We start from the raw sequence: 15778 nt of genomic DNA, 5'->3' as shown, positions 1-15778 counted from the left end.
GTCTGAGCTTTAAGGATATTAACACTTTGCACTCCTATAAAGATAACAAGTTGCAGAATAGAAAAAGTTTGTTTTGTTGCAGGTTTTGCAGGAACACCATGATCTGACCCACGTGGACAGCTGCAAAGGATTCCAAGAACAAAGAATTCCTACACCAACAAGTTTGCAACAACCAACCACAGCCCCTCCCCTTTTTTAGTAGAAAAGGAGCCTGAAGTTGACATGGGGAAGATGGTTCTCCAAGATATTAGTCCGCCATTATCTTGGTTTACAGCTGTTTACGTAGACCAGGTCATAGTGCCTCTGTAAATCCCCTAACAAAACAAAAGTAGTTTTCTATTCTACAACCTGTTGTCTTTATATAAGTGCAAAAGTGTTAATATCCTTAAAAAATCAAAGCCTTGAAAGTAGGCTCTTCTGTATATTTAAGGCTAAAGGCAACATTGTTTTACAAAAGGTGCAGAGCTAGTAAAACTAAGCCTAGAAAAGAGGGCAAAGGGTTAAAGCCAAAAGGACAGATCTTCTATGGAGTCAGATTTTTTCTTTTCTATTATACTATATTCTATTTTTGTTTTAAGTATATAAGAATAAAGTTTAGCCTTTTCCCATTTTAAATTGTGCAATTGTAAGGAGCATTAATTGCATTCACAGTGCTGTGAGACCAGCACCACTTGTTTCAGACTATTTCCTTCCTCAAAGTAAAAGCTTGTATACAAAGAGCACCCCACGTCCTACCTCCCCTAGCCCATGACAAGCCCTAATCCCCTTTCTCTCTCTATGTCTTTACGTATCCTGGAGGTTCCCTATCAGTGAAATCGTATAAAAGGTGGCTTTTTTTTGGTTTGTCTGCCCACATATCTTAAGTAGGGACGGGTGAATTATTATTTTTTTTGTTTTCACATGAATTAGCATTTTTGTATTTTGAGAGGAAAGTCCAGATGGATTAAAGATGAGACGTACCAAATGAAGCCCTTTTAGTAACTCTGTGTATAATCTCGGGGTAGGCACTGCTGTTCTAACTGTGAAACCAGAGCCAGAAGGGAGATGCTTAGCTCTTCTTGTGGCAAAATAAATCCAAACAAAAGCAGAAAACAAAGGCCAAGAAAGACAGCTGGAAAGACAAACCACAGCCTGGAAAAACCTTTCCTCATGACCCAAGATCGGAAAAAAGCTTCACATCCCTGTGGTCCAAAAAGCTCTTGAAGCCCAGTGTTCTGAAAAGAAACAAAACACACAGAGTCAGTTCCAACGAGAGGCAGTGCAGGTGGCCAGTTTGTACTGGAGATGCTTGACCTCTCAGGTGAGGACACAGGCAGACAGACAGACTGCAGAGACAGCATTGGCCACCATCACCCTGGCAGGTCTTTAGCCCGGTGACAACCAGCCCTGGTGACAACGTGAGCAGGCAGAGGCCCCAGGAGGTACCCTGGAAGGAAGAGCAAATGGACGCTCCTCTCCGGCAGAACAAGGTGTAGGATGCATCAAAGTGCCACAGGTGCATCCCTTCCCTAGCAGTGCTGAGCCTTAGAGAAGATCCCACCAAAGTGCTTGAACAATTTTCAAAGATAATGTTTCTTCAGTAACATGAATTCAAAATAATCAATATGTCGTCAAGGGATTTTCAGAAGTGACCTGCCCTGGACCCGTACAATACACACACATAAATACACACATATACACATAAATATATACACACATACATACAGGAAAAGAGACAGACAGACTGAAACACAGAGAAGCAGGGGGAGACAGAGAAACAGAGAGAGAGACAACTCAGAGAGGCACTGAGAGACAGAGACAGAGAGAAGGAACACTGGAGCTGGTAATGAGTGGAACTCACATACATTTTCACAAGTCAGTCTATGTGTCAGAACCTGGTCCCAAAGTCGATCCACCCTCCAGGGGAGGGTGTGGGGATCCCACAAGGGTGTGGGAACAGAAGGCAAAAAATAGGAAGCCATTGTGGGGCCGCCCACCACAGAGGCCGTGATGGGACACTGGGCCTGTATGTCAACATGACAGAATGACCTAGGAGGTTGTATGCCAGAGCGGACGATGTCAGAGTTGTATTTAATTTCAGTCTCACGACTGGGAGCGGGGAAGCAAGCAGCAAGGAAAGTGACTTTCTCCAGACCCCAGGGCAGACCCCGGCCTGTGTGGGGTGTGCTTTGCACTCCGCCAGCCCTCTGTGGGGTCCTTCCTTTGCTGAGTCTGTGCACGATCTCCCTGTGATGCCAGCCCGTGGGGGTGACAGATGCAATAGGTGTTTCTAGGTCTAGAGACAGGATGGCTTCTCTAGGAAGCAGGGGCCAGAATGATCCCCACTGTGCTGATGGGGGATTGGGGAGACCCTGAGAGGCACGTGGCTTGTCCAGGATGATAACACTGCTGAGTAGGGGGAGCCAGGTCTGAACCCAGCTGTGTCTTCAGAGCTGCGGCACTGGTTGCATCCAGGACTCCCCAGGGCTATGGGGGGGGGGCTGAGTTGGTGTCACTGTGTGTGGACATGGCATGGAGTGAGAAATGAGAGATTGGAAGCCCAGAAAGGCCCTTGAGGAGCTTTGTGTCAGGAGGAAGCTTGGAGAAGTGGACCCCAGGAAGTGACCTCACTTCCCTGGCAATAGAGCCCAACAGAACTTGGAACCGAAGTCACCAGGCACCCGCTCTGTAGAGAAGTCCCTACTCAGCTCACCTGGTTGGAGACAGAGGCATGGTCTGCTGCATCCCATTATCCTGAGGCCACAGGCCCCGGAAAGCCCGCAGCGAGGGTCTCTACCAACGCTGCCGGCACTGGGTCAGGTCTCACCCAAGGCGCCTCTGGCCTTTTGGCCAGAGAGACCCAAAGGTAACACAGGGAGGCCCAGGGCAGGCCCCCCCAGGCTGGGCCACCACTCAGATCCCATCCAGGTAGCCACACGGCCCCATCCTGCCTGGTGGAGGTGGAGCAGTCATGTTGGGGATGGGTATCTGCCTCAAGAAAGAGCAGGACAGAGGCCTGGGGGCCCGGTCACGTAGACAGCCCAGGACAAAGCTGGCTGGCTGGGATGTGGAGAGCCGGGGAAGGGTCCTGCCGCCCGAGGTGGAGCCCATGCTCTCTGGGTATGCATTTTCCCTCCCGGATGTCTGAGCTGAACAAGGTTCCGGTCTGATCTAGCAGCAGAGGGTAGAGTCTACAGAATCAGGAGTGTTCCTGGCCGGGAAGGACTCTGAGACTTCCATGCTGGGTCAGCTGCTGGTCACTATCATTGCAGAGCCAGATACCACATGTTGAAAAGAAGCTGATGAATAAGAACACCAACGCCCCCTCCCCAAGTGAAGGACTGGTGTGTCACTCTTCTGAGGGCCAGCGCAGACTCCTGGTGGGTCTGGATATGGAGGGGTCCCCACCACCATGGCCCACAAATCAGTGGGGCAGGCCTCCGACCCAGACATCACCCAGGGCTCTCCCAGGGACCTACCCGGGGCTGACGGGTAGCTCAGCACACCCTGGTCTGACCTGGAGCACCGTGCCCACCTCGCTGCAAGTCAGGTGGAGGACCAGGAGCCCCCGAAGCAGAGACCAAAGGTCAGAAAAGCAGGGCTGGTGTATGTGTGTAGGTGAGGGTGGGGCGAAGGCTGGGCCACACAGGGAGTTGTCCCTAGAGGCTACTGTTGGGACCAGAAAAAAGAATGGCCTCAGAACACCTGTCTGGAAATATTCAGTCACAGAATACATCCTGTGGGCACTTTCTGGGTGGGAGCTGTCTGGAAAGCTCTGGGAAGATTTCTGTCCTTGTAGAGGCACATGGAAAGGGAGACAGGTGCGTAAATTTTTCCTCTCTCACAGCATGAGATCTTCCACAAGACTTAAAACTCTCTCCACTTCCAATAGTTACAGAGGAGGCAGGGGCAGGGGAAGATGTCAGAGACCAAAAATGGGACGAACTGGATCCAGCAGGAGACCTCGAGCTCCCTCCTGCCGCTCCTGCAGCTCCTCCTGAACCTGCGTCTGCAGCTGGACTGCTGGGCAACGGAGAAACAGTTCAGGCATCACCACCACCTGGGGTAGAGCCCCCTCTGCACCCACCCACACCTTCTTCTCCAAAATGTTCTCCAAAATTCCACCGTCAGTCCCCCCACAAACTTGACGTCCCTTCCGCTGGAGATGTTTTTGTTTCATTTTCTTTAGTTTCCTTTGCTTGTTTCACATCATTTATGACATCCTTTATTTTTCTTTTTAGAGTTTCATGTAATAAAATGTAGACTTTTCCCCTTTTAAATTGTGCAATTCAGGAGCATTAGGGGCATTCACAATGTTGTGCGACCATCACTACCATCTAGTTTCACACTATTTCTTTCCTCAAAGTGAAACCTTGGATCCAGAGCATGCACTCCCCTCCCTCCTCACCCAGCCCCTGACAACCCCAAGTCCTCTTTCTCTTTGCGTGTCTTTACCTCTACTGGTTGTTCCCTGCCAATGAAATTTTAAAAAAGGATTTTTTCCTTCCTGCCCACATGTTTTCACCTGGGGCTGAGGATTTTTGTTTGTTTTCACTTGAAACAGCATTTTTATTATTTTCAGGGGATATGCAGGGGGATTAAAGATGTGATGCACAAAATGAAGCCCTTTTGGTAACTCTGTGCATAATCTCAGGGTAGACACTGCTGTTCCCCCTGTGACACCACAGCCAGAAGACACAAGGGAGATGCTTAGCTCTTCCTGTGGCAAAAACAAAACCAAACGAATCAAAAAAATTAGTAAAAGCCCAGAAAAATTGCTTGAAAGGCAAACCACAACCTGGAAAATGCATTCCTCATAACCCAAGGTTGGAGAAATTTTTCCCATTCCTGTAGTCCAAAATCCTTTTGAAACTCAGTGTTCTAAACAGAAACAGAACAGGCATGGGCAGTTCCAATGAGAGGCAATGCAGGTGGCCAGTGTGTGTTAGAGATGCTTGACCTCTCAGGTGAGAACAGAGGCAGACGGAAACACTGCAGAGACAGCATTGGTCACCATCACACTGGCGGTTCTTTAGTCAGGTGACAACCAGCCCTGGTGACAATGTAAGCAGGCAGAGGCTCCAGCAGATCCCCTGGAGGGAAGAGTGAAGGGACGCTCCTCTTCAGGAGAACAGGGTGCAGGACGCATCAAAGGGCGACAGATGCATCTCTTCCTCAGAAGATCTGATACTTACAGTTCATCCCACTAAAATCCTTACACACCTATTCAAAGATGCCTTTTCAAGGGTGTTCATCACAGCACTGGTTGAAACAGTCGGAATTAAAGCAACAATAATATTGATGGAGAGGGGATGGGGTCCATTCGTTCTGGTTCATGTGGATGAATGAATGCTGTTCAGTTGGAAAAGTGGGTGCCTGGTCTCAACCCAATGTCAAGGGAGGCCTCAGGGTGGAAGTATGCAGACCCACTCTCTGCATCCAGGGTCCCATCTGCACGACCACATGTGTGTGAAATCAATATAGATGGAAATTGATCTGATTGTGAGTGTGTGAGAGACAGAGATGGAGAGAGACATACTGAGAGACACAGAGACTGAGACATAAGCACCAAATCATTCATGACAGACACCGCTGTGGGTGGGAATTACAAATCACTTCTTTTTTAGGCAATATTTCAATTTTTTGTACTGTGTCTCTATTACTCTACTAATTCTAAAAGGATTAAAATCCTATGCTAATGTGACCCATTCATTACTCATCTATGGAGTAATTAAAGTACATTAATCCTATTTTTAAAAGAATTTAAAGCCTTCTCAGGACTCAGTTCCATGTCAGCTCAGTGGAAGCAGAGGTTCTCCAGGAGGTCGTGTCTCTTCTGAATCAGCATCCAATACAGGTGAGCAAGAAGTACCCGACTTGGACACTGAAGACTACAATAGATGAGAGAGTCTGTTGAGAGAAATTAAGACCTAAATTCAAAGAGAATAATCCCATATTCATGGAGCAGAAGGCTTCATTCTACTAAGATGACAAAGGTCCATGAATAGATCTAAGGATTCAAAGAATGCCTACCCAAATCCCAGGTGGTATTTTGCAGGAATTGACAATCAATCTAAAATTCACGTGGAAAATCCAGGGGGTCAGAATACATGAGTGAATCTTGAAAAAGAAGAACAAAGTTCGAGGAATGGAAAGTCAGATGGAACCCACGGTTAATACAAAACCTCTTTAAGCTGAAGATAACTGAGATTCAAAAGATGCAGAAGAAAACCTGTCATGGAAGCCAATTCTCTCCTTTCCCTTTTCCCTATTAAGTTAGGTTGATAAAAAAGCCTTTAACTTTCACCATTTAACATGGTAGGTACTTTTCTGGTTGGCTCCTGCGTGTGTATAAATAAAACGTTTCTCTCGTTCATCTCCTCTTTACTTCTGTGGGCTCTTTGGGAGGGACTCTGGATTATGGGGACCTGCTCTTTTCTCACCTTCTTTAGTGACATCTTTTGCCCATGGTGAAGTTCTTAAAAAAAAGAAAAGTCTCATTGGTTTTGGGTCAGATTTGGAACATGTATACCTTTGGAGACCCCCTGGAGGAACAAGGGGGTTCAATACTGCCTGGAGAATTCACTTGTCAAAATGCCTAACAAGACGCTATTTGCAAGGTTTTTTTTTTTAAAGATTCTTACCCTAAAACAAATCCCCTATCTAAACCTCTTGGATGATCAAATATAAAGAAAAAAGGAGAATCATGTCTGGCCTAAGAACACTTGCTTAACAAAACAGAAGGACAGAATCAGTTTCAGAGCAAAAATTAAAATGCATTTATACCATCAACCCTCCCACCCTTTTGTACACTGTCCTCATGTAATCTGCCAGATGGCCCCCTGGAGAAGGCCCTTTGTCCGGAACTCGTGCTCATTTTCAGAGCTCGGCCAAGCGGGAGGTTGGTCCCCAGGGCCTGAGAGGGGCTATGTGTGAAATCTTCTCTGCTGAGACCCAGTGGGCTGAAGGGAACTGTGTTCTCTGAGGGAGAGAGAGCACACCGAGCCTCTGTGGAGGCATCTCTGAGATCCTCCCAAAGGCACACATCTCTAACTCTGGACACGGGAATTTTTGATTAGCATCTTAGTTGGAAATCTCCTCCTGGATAGAAAGAAGCAGATTCAAGATGTTGCAATTGGATGGGCAGGTCGGCCTCTCGAATTAGTCGATGAGGAGGACACGCAATTCTCTGCAGAAGTAGGAACACCCATCCCTGCTCGGCTGACGTCATGTACAGAGAAACAGACGCGACTCTAGGGGGAATTCAAAACCCACCAACCTTTCTTACCGACGTCAACATCCCCACTTTATTCTCCTGTCAGGTCTCTGCACAAAAACTGTGGCTCATCCCCAAATATCACATACCCATCACCCTGTACCACTCTGTGTCTGTGTCCAACTCGAGCATTAAGGCCTGTGACCGTTACTGTTAATTCGTGTCCCCCTTTCTGCCCGTCTCCCGCCATCATCCCAGTCCAACCTCGGTGTCTCTCTCCAGGTCAGCAGTACTCTTCCCACTGGCTTCCCATCAGCTTACCTTGCCCTGCTTCCATTGCTTATTCCCCATACGTTACCCACAACGGTCTTATTAAAGTATCAATCAGATCAAGTTGTTCCGCATTGCAAAATACTTTTGTGATTTTCCATTGTATTCAGAAGGATATCCAGAGTCCCTACCAAGGCCCTTTGTGATCCGGGCCCTCACCGATCTCTGCAGCCTCAGCTCTCACCGTTCTGCTCCAGCCCATCTTCACCGCCCCGATGGTCCCCACCAGGACAGCTGCGTTTCTAACTCCAAGTCTAGTACTTACACTTCTTCCGGCCTGGGAGGCCTTTCTTGTCTGTTACATACGTGGCTTATTCTTTTGCTTTATTCAGGACTTTGTTCAAATTATTTACCCTCAGAGAGGACTTATCTGACCAGATTATTTAGAATAGCATGCACATATTTCCTATTCAAACATTTTCCCTCCTAAAATGCTTTATGTTTCTTTGTGGCAATTATTAGTACCTGGTAGTACATCATATATTTATTTGCTTACTGGTTTACTGTCTGTCTTTCTTACTAGACCTATATTCATGGAACCACAAATAACTGTTGTAACCAGTAACTTTCAAACCACCTTTAAATGAATTCTTTTATAAGATGAGAATTTCAGAGGCTTCCATGGGTTGCTTAGGGGAAAAAAGAAAAAGGATTCAGGTTGAAATAATTTATTAAGGACCTGAGAGTTGGTTATTTATTTTATACATAGTAGTGTGTACCTGTTAATCCCAAACTCCTAATCTAGCAAAAGACCTAGCTGACTACTAATTTTAAAGGAATTTTTTTTCTTTTTAAACTGGGGTTGTTTGAGATCTCTTTTCTTCTTCATTATTTTTCTTTTTTTAAAGATTTTTTCTTATTATTTTTTTACATTGAGGTTCCGCAAATTGAATCCAGCATGTACTCTACCCCTTGAACTATACCATCCCCTCCAAAGACAATTATTTTTATACTTTGACAATACCATATTGAATTAAGATTTTTGTTCCATTTTCCCTTCATAGAGTTTATAACTGAGGGAGAGAGTCAGAGGAAGCCCTGGGCCAACCCTTCCTTCTCAGCGGGTCACTACACAGCAGAGGAGCTTGGCTGTCTCCAGGCCCAGCTCACCTTTCTGCTCTGAGGGCCGACTCAGGCCACTTCTCTTAAAAGCGGCGTGTTAGAAGCAGCAGAAAGCCAACTAGCGAGCAACAATGACAAAACTGACCCACCTGCAGTTGGACATCATCTGCTCTGAAACGAACCTCTTAAATTTCTTCTTATTAGTGGATGGTTTTCAAAAATATTCCCAAGGAGATGAATCTCACTCCATTTTTCTGGATTTCTTAGGCCTTCTATGACTTTAACTGCAGGCTTCATTTTCTGCACAACATCTGCAGGGAAGCCAGGCAGAAAACGTGAACAGACCCTGCAGGCCGCGGCTGAGGCCTCCCGTCAAACATCCTTGTTGTGCAGAGCCTACGTTCATGGGACCAGTTTCATTACTGCTGTAATTAGTTCTTGTCCAAGTGTCCCACCGGAAATGTTTCTAGATAGAACGTGGCCTGACGCAGATGAGCAGTGGGGATGTGGGGTGCAGATGACACACAGACTGGAAGGAGAAAAGGGAAATGTTTCTTCAGGCTTCAGTTTGGAAGATTTCTGATTTTTATATGGACATTAAACTTGGTCAGGCTGAAGCACCATTTGCTCTAAGACGGGGTGATGTACACGTATCCCTACAACTTCAAAAAATATGTTGAAGCTGGGCGTAACAGCCTAGGGGACAGACAGCTTTGAGTGACACCTCCGTTCCAGGATGCCTATGATCTCGGGCTCACAAAGTGGAAAAGAATACACATATTTTGCCTCTGTAGTTCTATGTGAAATTATTTTGACCCTTGCCGGATGGTGTAAGATCAGAGAGCATGTAGTCTTTCGTACATCGCAAAGACGACAAGTCTTCTTGATGAGTCAGCAGACTGTTTCCGATGGCCCGGGGTCTATGTCAGACATTAGCTGTCTAGACAAATACCACACAGCCCCCATCCCTCAAGGAGATCACAGTGTGTCGTGGAAGGGAAAAATTTAAATAGGTTTTCAAAACAATTTGGTAAGAGTCACTTTGCATCATATATACTATATGTTCAGAGGGGCTCTTGCACTGCCTGGGGCTGTGTTCTAGAAGGTAGGGAAGGTGTCAGAGAGGAAATGCTTTCTGCACTGACATCTGACGGATTCCAGCAAATCTCTAGACCAGGAGAGTGCGTGGTGGGGACGGGATTCTCAGCAGCTTGCGTGTCTTGTGCAGACCCCTGGTCATGTCTAAGAGCACTTTGCACTTAGGGAAGGAAGGTCAGTGAGGCTAGAGGCTGTGAGGAACTAACGGAAGCTGAGGCTGAAAAAAAGCAGCAACGAGGTGATGAGAAGGTGTGACGTTAAATCAGAGAGCGTGGACTTCCTCACACACGCAGCGTGGAATTCTTTGCGGTTTTAAGGAGGAGAGTGACACAGATTAGTCATTAAAAGTGAGCAAATTGGATTGTTCACTCTAAAGTACAGCACTGGGGAGACTAGAAAGGGGTGGGAATTAATGCAGTGGGGAGCGAGGAGCAGGGACTTAGTTGGGGGACATTAAGGAATAGAATTGTAGTACTGATGGGGGTGAGGGAGTGGAAAAGTAAAGGAAAACTCCCAGATGTTTGGCACAGAAAAGAGATGGGACAGTGATGCCATTGTTTGAAAAAGTAAAACTAGTTCTGGGCGAGTGTAAATCCAAACATACAGAGCTTGAGATTTTTATGTGCTAACCAAATGTGAATGTCTACTTGTCAATTAGAAATATATTTCTGGGACTGAACTGAGATGTCCATGCTGGAAAAGATTTGACAGTTAATCATTGGACAGAGAGCAGTTGAAGCCATGGGAATAAATGCCACCCACTGACAGTTTACCAAAGAAAAGGGAAGGAGGGCACTTCTGGTTCAGAAAATATGGCAGACCAGAATCTTGAAGACCCACTCACTTAAGACACATAAAAACGTAGGACAAAATGCTGCCAGTGTTTTCCTGTTTTTTTTTTAAGGGCACGTTTATTGTGGTATGGTACCTGTACAATAAAATACACATATTTCACATGTACTACTTGGTGAATTTGATAAATGTCTACACCCAGAAAACCATAACCACGATCAAGATAGCTAACATTTCCATCACTCCCCAAGAGGGGCACTTTTCGAATCCCCATATTTATCCCTTCCCATCCCCTTCTCTCCCTGTGAACCGTAAGTTTGTTTCTCTATGTCTGTGGGTCTGTTTATCTTCTGTATTTAAGTTCATATGTTTCTTTTTTTGATTCCACATATAAGTGATATCATATGGCATTTTTCTCTTTTTCTGGTTTACTTCACTTAGAATGACTATCTCTACGTCCATCCATGTTGCTGCAAATGACATTATTTGTTTTTTCATGGCTGAGTAGTATTCCATTGTATAAATATACTACTACTTCTTTATCCAGTCACCTGTCAATGGACATTTGGGTTGTTGCCATGTCCTGGCTATTATAAATACTGCTGCTGTGAGCATTGAGGTGCATGTGACTTTTTGAATTAGAGTTTTCTTCTGACATATGCCCGGGAATGGGAAGGCTGGATCATGAGTTAAGTCCATTTTCAGTTTTTAAAGGAACCTCCACACTGACTTCTCTAGTGACAATGCAGCCCATCTTGTGAAAGCAGAGCCATGCTCAGAAAGTAATGGGTATTTCTAAGGGCCAGACATGAAGTGCAGTGAGTGTGGCCTGTTCAAGAATCAGAGGGCAGTCTGCCAGGGCTGGAGGAGAGTGACAAGGGAAGTGTGGTACAGGTAGGAGTCAGACCATGTGGGGACATGGCAGGCTGGGATAAGGAGCCTGGACTTCCAGTAATCCCTTGGTAACCATGGGGCACTGGTTCCAGGACTCACCCTGAAGTCAACATCCATGGATGCTGACGCCTCTTGTATAAAATGACATAGGACTTGCATGGGACTCATGTACATCCCCCCATCTACTTTTATATATATATACAAACTTTTTTTATTGAGTTATAGTCATTTTGCAAAGTTGTATCAAATTCCAGCATACAGCACAAGTTTTCAGTTATACATGAGTATACACATATATTTGTTGTCACTTTCTCTTTCACTGTGTCCTCCTGTGTACTTTAAGTTATCTCTAGATTACTCATGGTATCTAATACAACATGAATGTTATGTAAGTAGTTGCCAGTGTATGGCAAATTCAAGTGTTGCTTTTTGAAACTTTCTGTTTTTTCAACAATATTTTCAATCCACCGTTAGTTGAATCTGCTGGATAGGGAGGCCCTAGATATGGAGAATCCCCAAGCTCCTCCTTCCCACATCTTATATTTTCACTGCAAGCACTGAAGGGGTCCAAACATAGAAGAGACCCATCTACCTGCTGGAAACCCTGAGGAATTCCGTCAGCGTATGTAGAGCAGGAGAGAAGGTTTAGGGCCAACTAGTGGGAAAGGAGGGCCTGCCTGGAGAGGATGGAGGAAGGACAGTAGTGGAAGCCATCACGTACTCTTACTGGAACTAGCTGACAGCAGTGAGGGACGCCAAGGAACTGGGTACACGTCACGTGTGGGGCGATCCTGGCCACCAGGTGCAGGGTTCACATAACTGGGACCCAGTTTGCAAGATCAAAATAACAAGGAGGCAAAGGGGCTGCCTCAGTCCCAGGATCCTGACAACGGCCACAGCGACGTGACCCCAGCTAATGCGGTTCCCCTAGTAAGCCAGAAAAACGAAACTCTGAGCCAAGATATTGCAGATTCCACTGCAGCCACATGGATAACTAGATCTCTAACCTGACAAAATGTAACCACCAGAAACAGGAATCTTTCCTTTTCTCTTCCTTTGGAACTTTGGACAGGGAGTCACAAATCTTTGACGGGAACCACCTATAAACCAATAGAGAGCTCACTTTTTCAGGAATAAGCATGGAGAAAAAGAGTGGGGTGATGGTTTAAAGCAGAAGTCAAAGTTGAAGCCCATCTGAGAAATGGTAAAAACATGTTTCTCAATGAATTCGAGTTATGGCAAAAAGAAGGAGGAAGGTTAAGGAAATCTCTATTAATATCCATTCACCATAAAAGACTAGCCAGCCATAAAAAGACAACACCTTAAATTAATAATTTTTTTTTTGGTGATGAAAAACAATGCCTTAATTTAAAACAAGGCTTGGGCCATCAACAACACTCTGAGAATTGTTGACGAGGAGAACATAAATCTGCATATAGATATGTAAGTGTTCCAAGTCCACCACTCAAAAACAATTAGTCAATCATGTGTCCAGTTGATTGGGAAATCCCAATAAGTAAATAAGTCAAAAGTGGGAAAGACATGGGATTAAATAGTGGTAGTGAGCAATGAAATCCAAGATGTATATACCTATATTTTCTTTGTTAATGTAACAAACTTAAAGCAACTGTCTAAAAAGTAGTAACTGGAGCACACAAACACACACACACACAATTTAGAACAACAGAGAGGTAAAATATGCTAAATTTATCATTATTGAGGAACAGGATCTAATAGATTATTTCATTTTTGAGACTCTTATAGGAATACTGGTCCAATTGCATAAAAATTTATGAACTTAGAGGTGATTTATAAAGATTTAGAGAGAATTTTCTTTAAGAGGCAATATAGCTTCCAAATCACTGAAGAGAAAATTAACAATAAAAAAATTAATTAATCTAGGTAATATGGAGTAACACTGACCATATTTACCACCCTAAAATAAACCACAAAATGGATAAAATATATGAAGCAATGATTTTTAAGACACGTGGAAACGATCATCCACTAGGACCTTGCCTTGCCACCTCGATACCAAGGCTCCTAGGCCTCCTACTGCCATCACAAAGGATGTCCACCAGGAGGCGACATTTCCTTCCTCTGCTCCTACTGCAGAGCCAGTCCTGAGCAGTCCTTTTCCAGGTGTTGGCAGGCAGCTCCCAGAAGTGCTCTCGTGGGCCTTGGTCCCTTTTGGCCACCAGCAAAGGGATCAAGGATGAGCAGTGAGCCTCCTTCCTCATCCAAGACCTAGGAAACTATCTGACTTCTGAGCAGCCCTTCACTCTTGTCTGCTGTCTGGTACTCTCCACCCGGCTTCCCGAGTCCCCGGCACGGGCAGCCTGCACGCTGGCCACAGCCCATCAGAATCTGTTCCCCCGCCAAGAGGCCACGCATGATCATGAGCAGGGCTCCAGGCCTCTGGAGCAGTGCGGCTTGGACTGGGTCCTGGCCCTGGGCGCGCGAGCTCCATGCCCTTGGTTGAGTCAGTCAACATCTCTAAGCTACAGTTTCCTCATCAGTAAAATGAGGACATAATCAATATGGAAAAAAAACAGAATCTGAGGGGGACTAAATTTCTGGTGATTGAAGATAATTTTAATTTTGATTTATACAGCAAAGGACATCATACAATTTTTACTACATCGTATTTCTAAAGGACAGCTTCTACTATTAAAAGTAATGCATGCACGTACACACAAACACACGTGCAGACACACTGGCTCTAGTCCACATACATCCCCACGGGCACACACACATGGAGTCATGTACCACCCACACACCCATAACATACGCACAACCACACACATCCTCAGGCGCACACACACACATAACATACAGAACCACATACATCCCCAGGTGCACGTGAGCACACACAAACACAGTCATGTACAACACACGTCCCCAGGTGCGCGCGTGCACACACACACGTCTTACACACTTTGGCGTTATTCTAAATCAATTTACAATTGAGGGTCACAGTGTCCATTGTTTTATCCACTCAGAAGGTCCTGACTTTGGAGCGTGAAGCAGGAGCTCTCCTCTCTGGAGATGGTCTTTACCAATTACAGTCTCAGTAGAGCCAACATAACTGCTCTGGACCTTTGGAAGTGCAGGCCAGAGCATACCTGGGAGCTCACATCCTGTACATGTAAACATGTTAAGTGCAGTAGGTTCTAAAGTCCTGCCTTTACAAATATACGTTCATTATAAGGGGGAAGACCAGGTTCAAATTTAGAATTCCAAGACACAGGGGAGTCCGGCAAAGAAAGTGAGCGTGTGGGGAGAGCTGATTCCCAGTCTCTGACCACTAGCCTGATCCTTTTCTTCCCAATGCTGGGTCCATCCCTTGCCACAAGTGGCCTTGGATGTTCACAGGGGGACACTCAAAACTCACATTCGGGATCTGCTCATACCCTCCATACATACAGCTGCCCTTTGGCCTCTCTGTGAGTCCTGGGAATCTGAGCTTCCGGGAGAGCCGGTGCAGGCACTAGGAATGGGTCAGGGGCTGCTGAGACAGGGCATCTGGGGTCCTGGGCTTCTAGAGCATGGGATGGAGCCAATGACCCTGCCCCCTTGGCCCTGCTGACTCCACCCCATGGAGGGCGTGGCCAGAGGAAGTGTCAGGGCCAGAGGGACCCTCTGCAGTGCAGGACCCAGGGCAGCGGGCCCCCTTGCCGGGGTCTAAGAGCAGAAGGCCTAAGGAAAGGTCTGAAGAGGCTCTAAGGTATCTTCATTCCCATTAATTAAACAAAAATAAAAGCATACCACAGGCGTGAGTGGAAAGGGATTTGTTAGAACAAGGGAAGGCACTTGCCAAGGTCTGGCCATAGAGGGCTGGTGGGTTTGTCAGGTTGATGAGGAACCAAGAGGCTGTTAGTCCCTTCTGGGTCTAAACACCTCTTGAATTCCTCCGGGTGACACTGAAATGCAGTGAGACACGGAACTCTCTTAAGTTGTTAAAATCTTCATGGTGAACCATTCAACTCTCTCCTCATTCTTGGCTGCGAAAGCACGATAAACACAGGCCAGAAACTCATCAGCCTGTTGGTTGGTTCACTATCCGTCTGGCGCCTCCTCTTGTAGGAGCCTTTATCACATCACCCAGGGCTGACCCGGCTCAGGATTATAGCTGATTTTCCGCAGGTGGCATCACTTGCTAGTGACATGAAGCAGGCACATTAGCCACCTCCCAAACACTGAGGCTCCTCCTGGGAGGAGCCTTCAGACCCCCAATCCAGCCTCTGCACCACGATGTTCCTTAGTGTCACTACCGGTTTGCTGCCTTGGCCTCTAGCTTTGACCAGATCCTCGCCAGATTGTCGATAAATATCACCCATATACCACATCTAAGCTTGCGGTCCAGATGTGACCATGGTTCTTATTTTCTTCCCATCGATGGATTGT

The 15778-nt window shown here is 46.0% G+C and overlaps 1 long non-coding RNA gene across 1 annotated transcript; it reads left to right on the top strand.

The window, feature by feature from the left end:
- The first annotated feature begins 2664 nt into the window (after window positions 1-2664).
- On the top strand, window positions 2665-4134 carry LOC140689407 (uncharacterized). Its single transcript, XR_012064322.1, has 3 exons — window positions 2665-2845; window positions 3252-3359; window positions 3872-4134. It is a non-coding gene; the product is annotated as an uncharacterized lncRNA (long non-coding RNA).
- The last annotated feature ends 11644 nt before the right edge of the window (window positions 4135-15778 follow it).

Source organism: Vicugna pacos, chromosome 26, assembly GCF_048564905.1.
Source record: "Vicugna pacos chromosome 26, VicPac4, whole genome shotgun sequence".
NCBI lineage: Eukaryota > Metazoa > Chordata > Mammalia > Artiodactyla > Camelidae > Vicugna > Vicugna pacos.
Note: the sequence above shows the minus strand (reverse complement) of the source record. Positions and strands in the feature narration are given on the sequence as shown.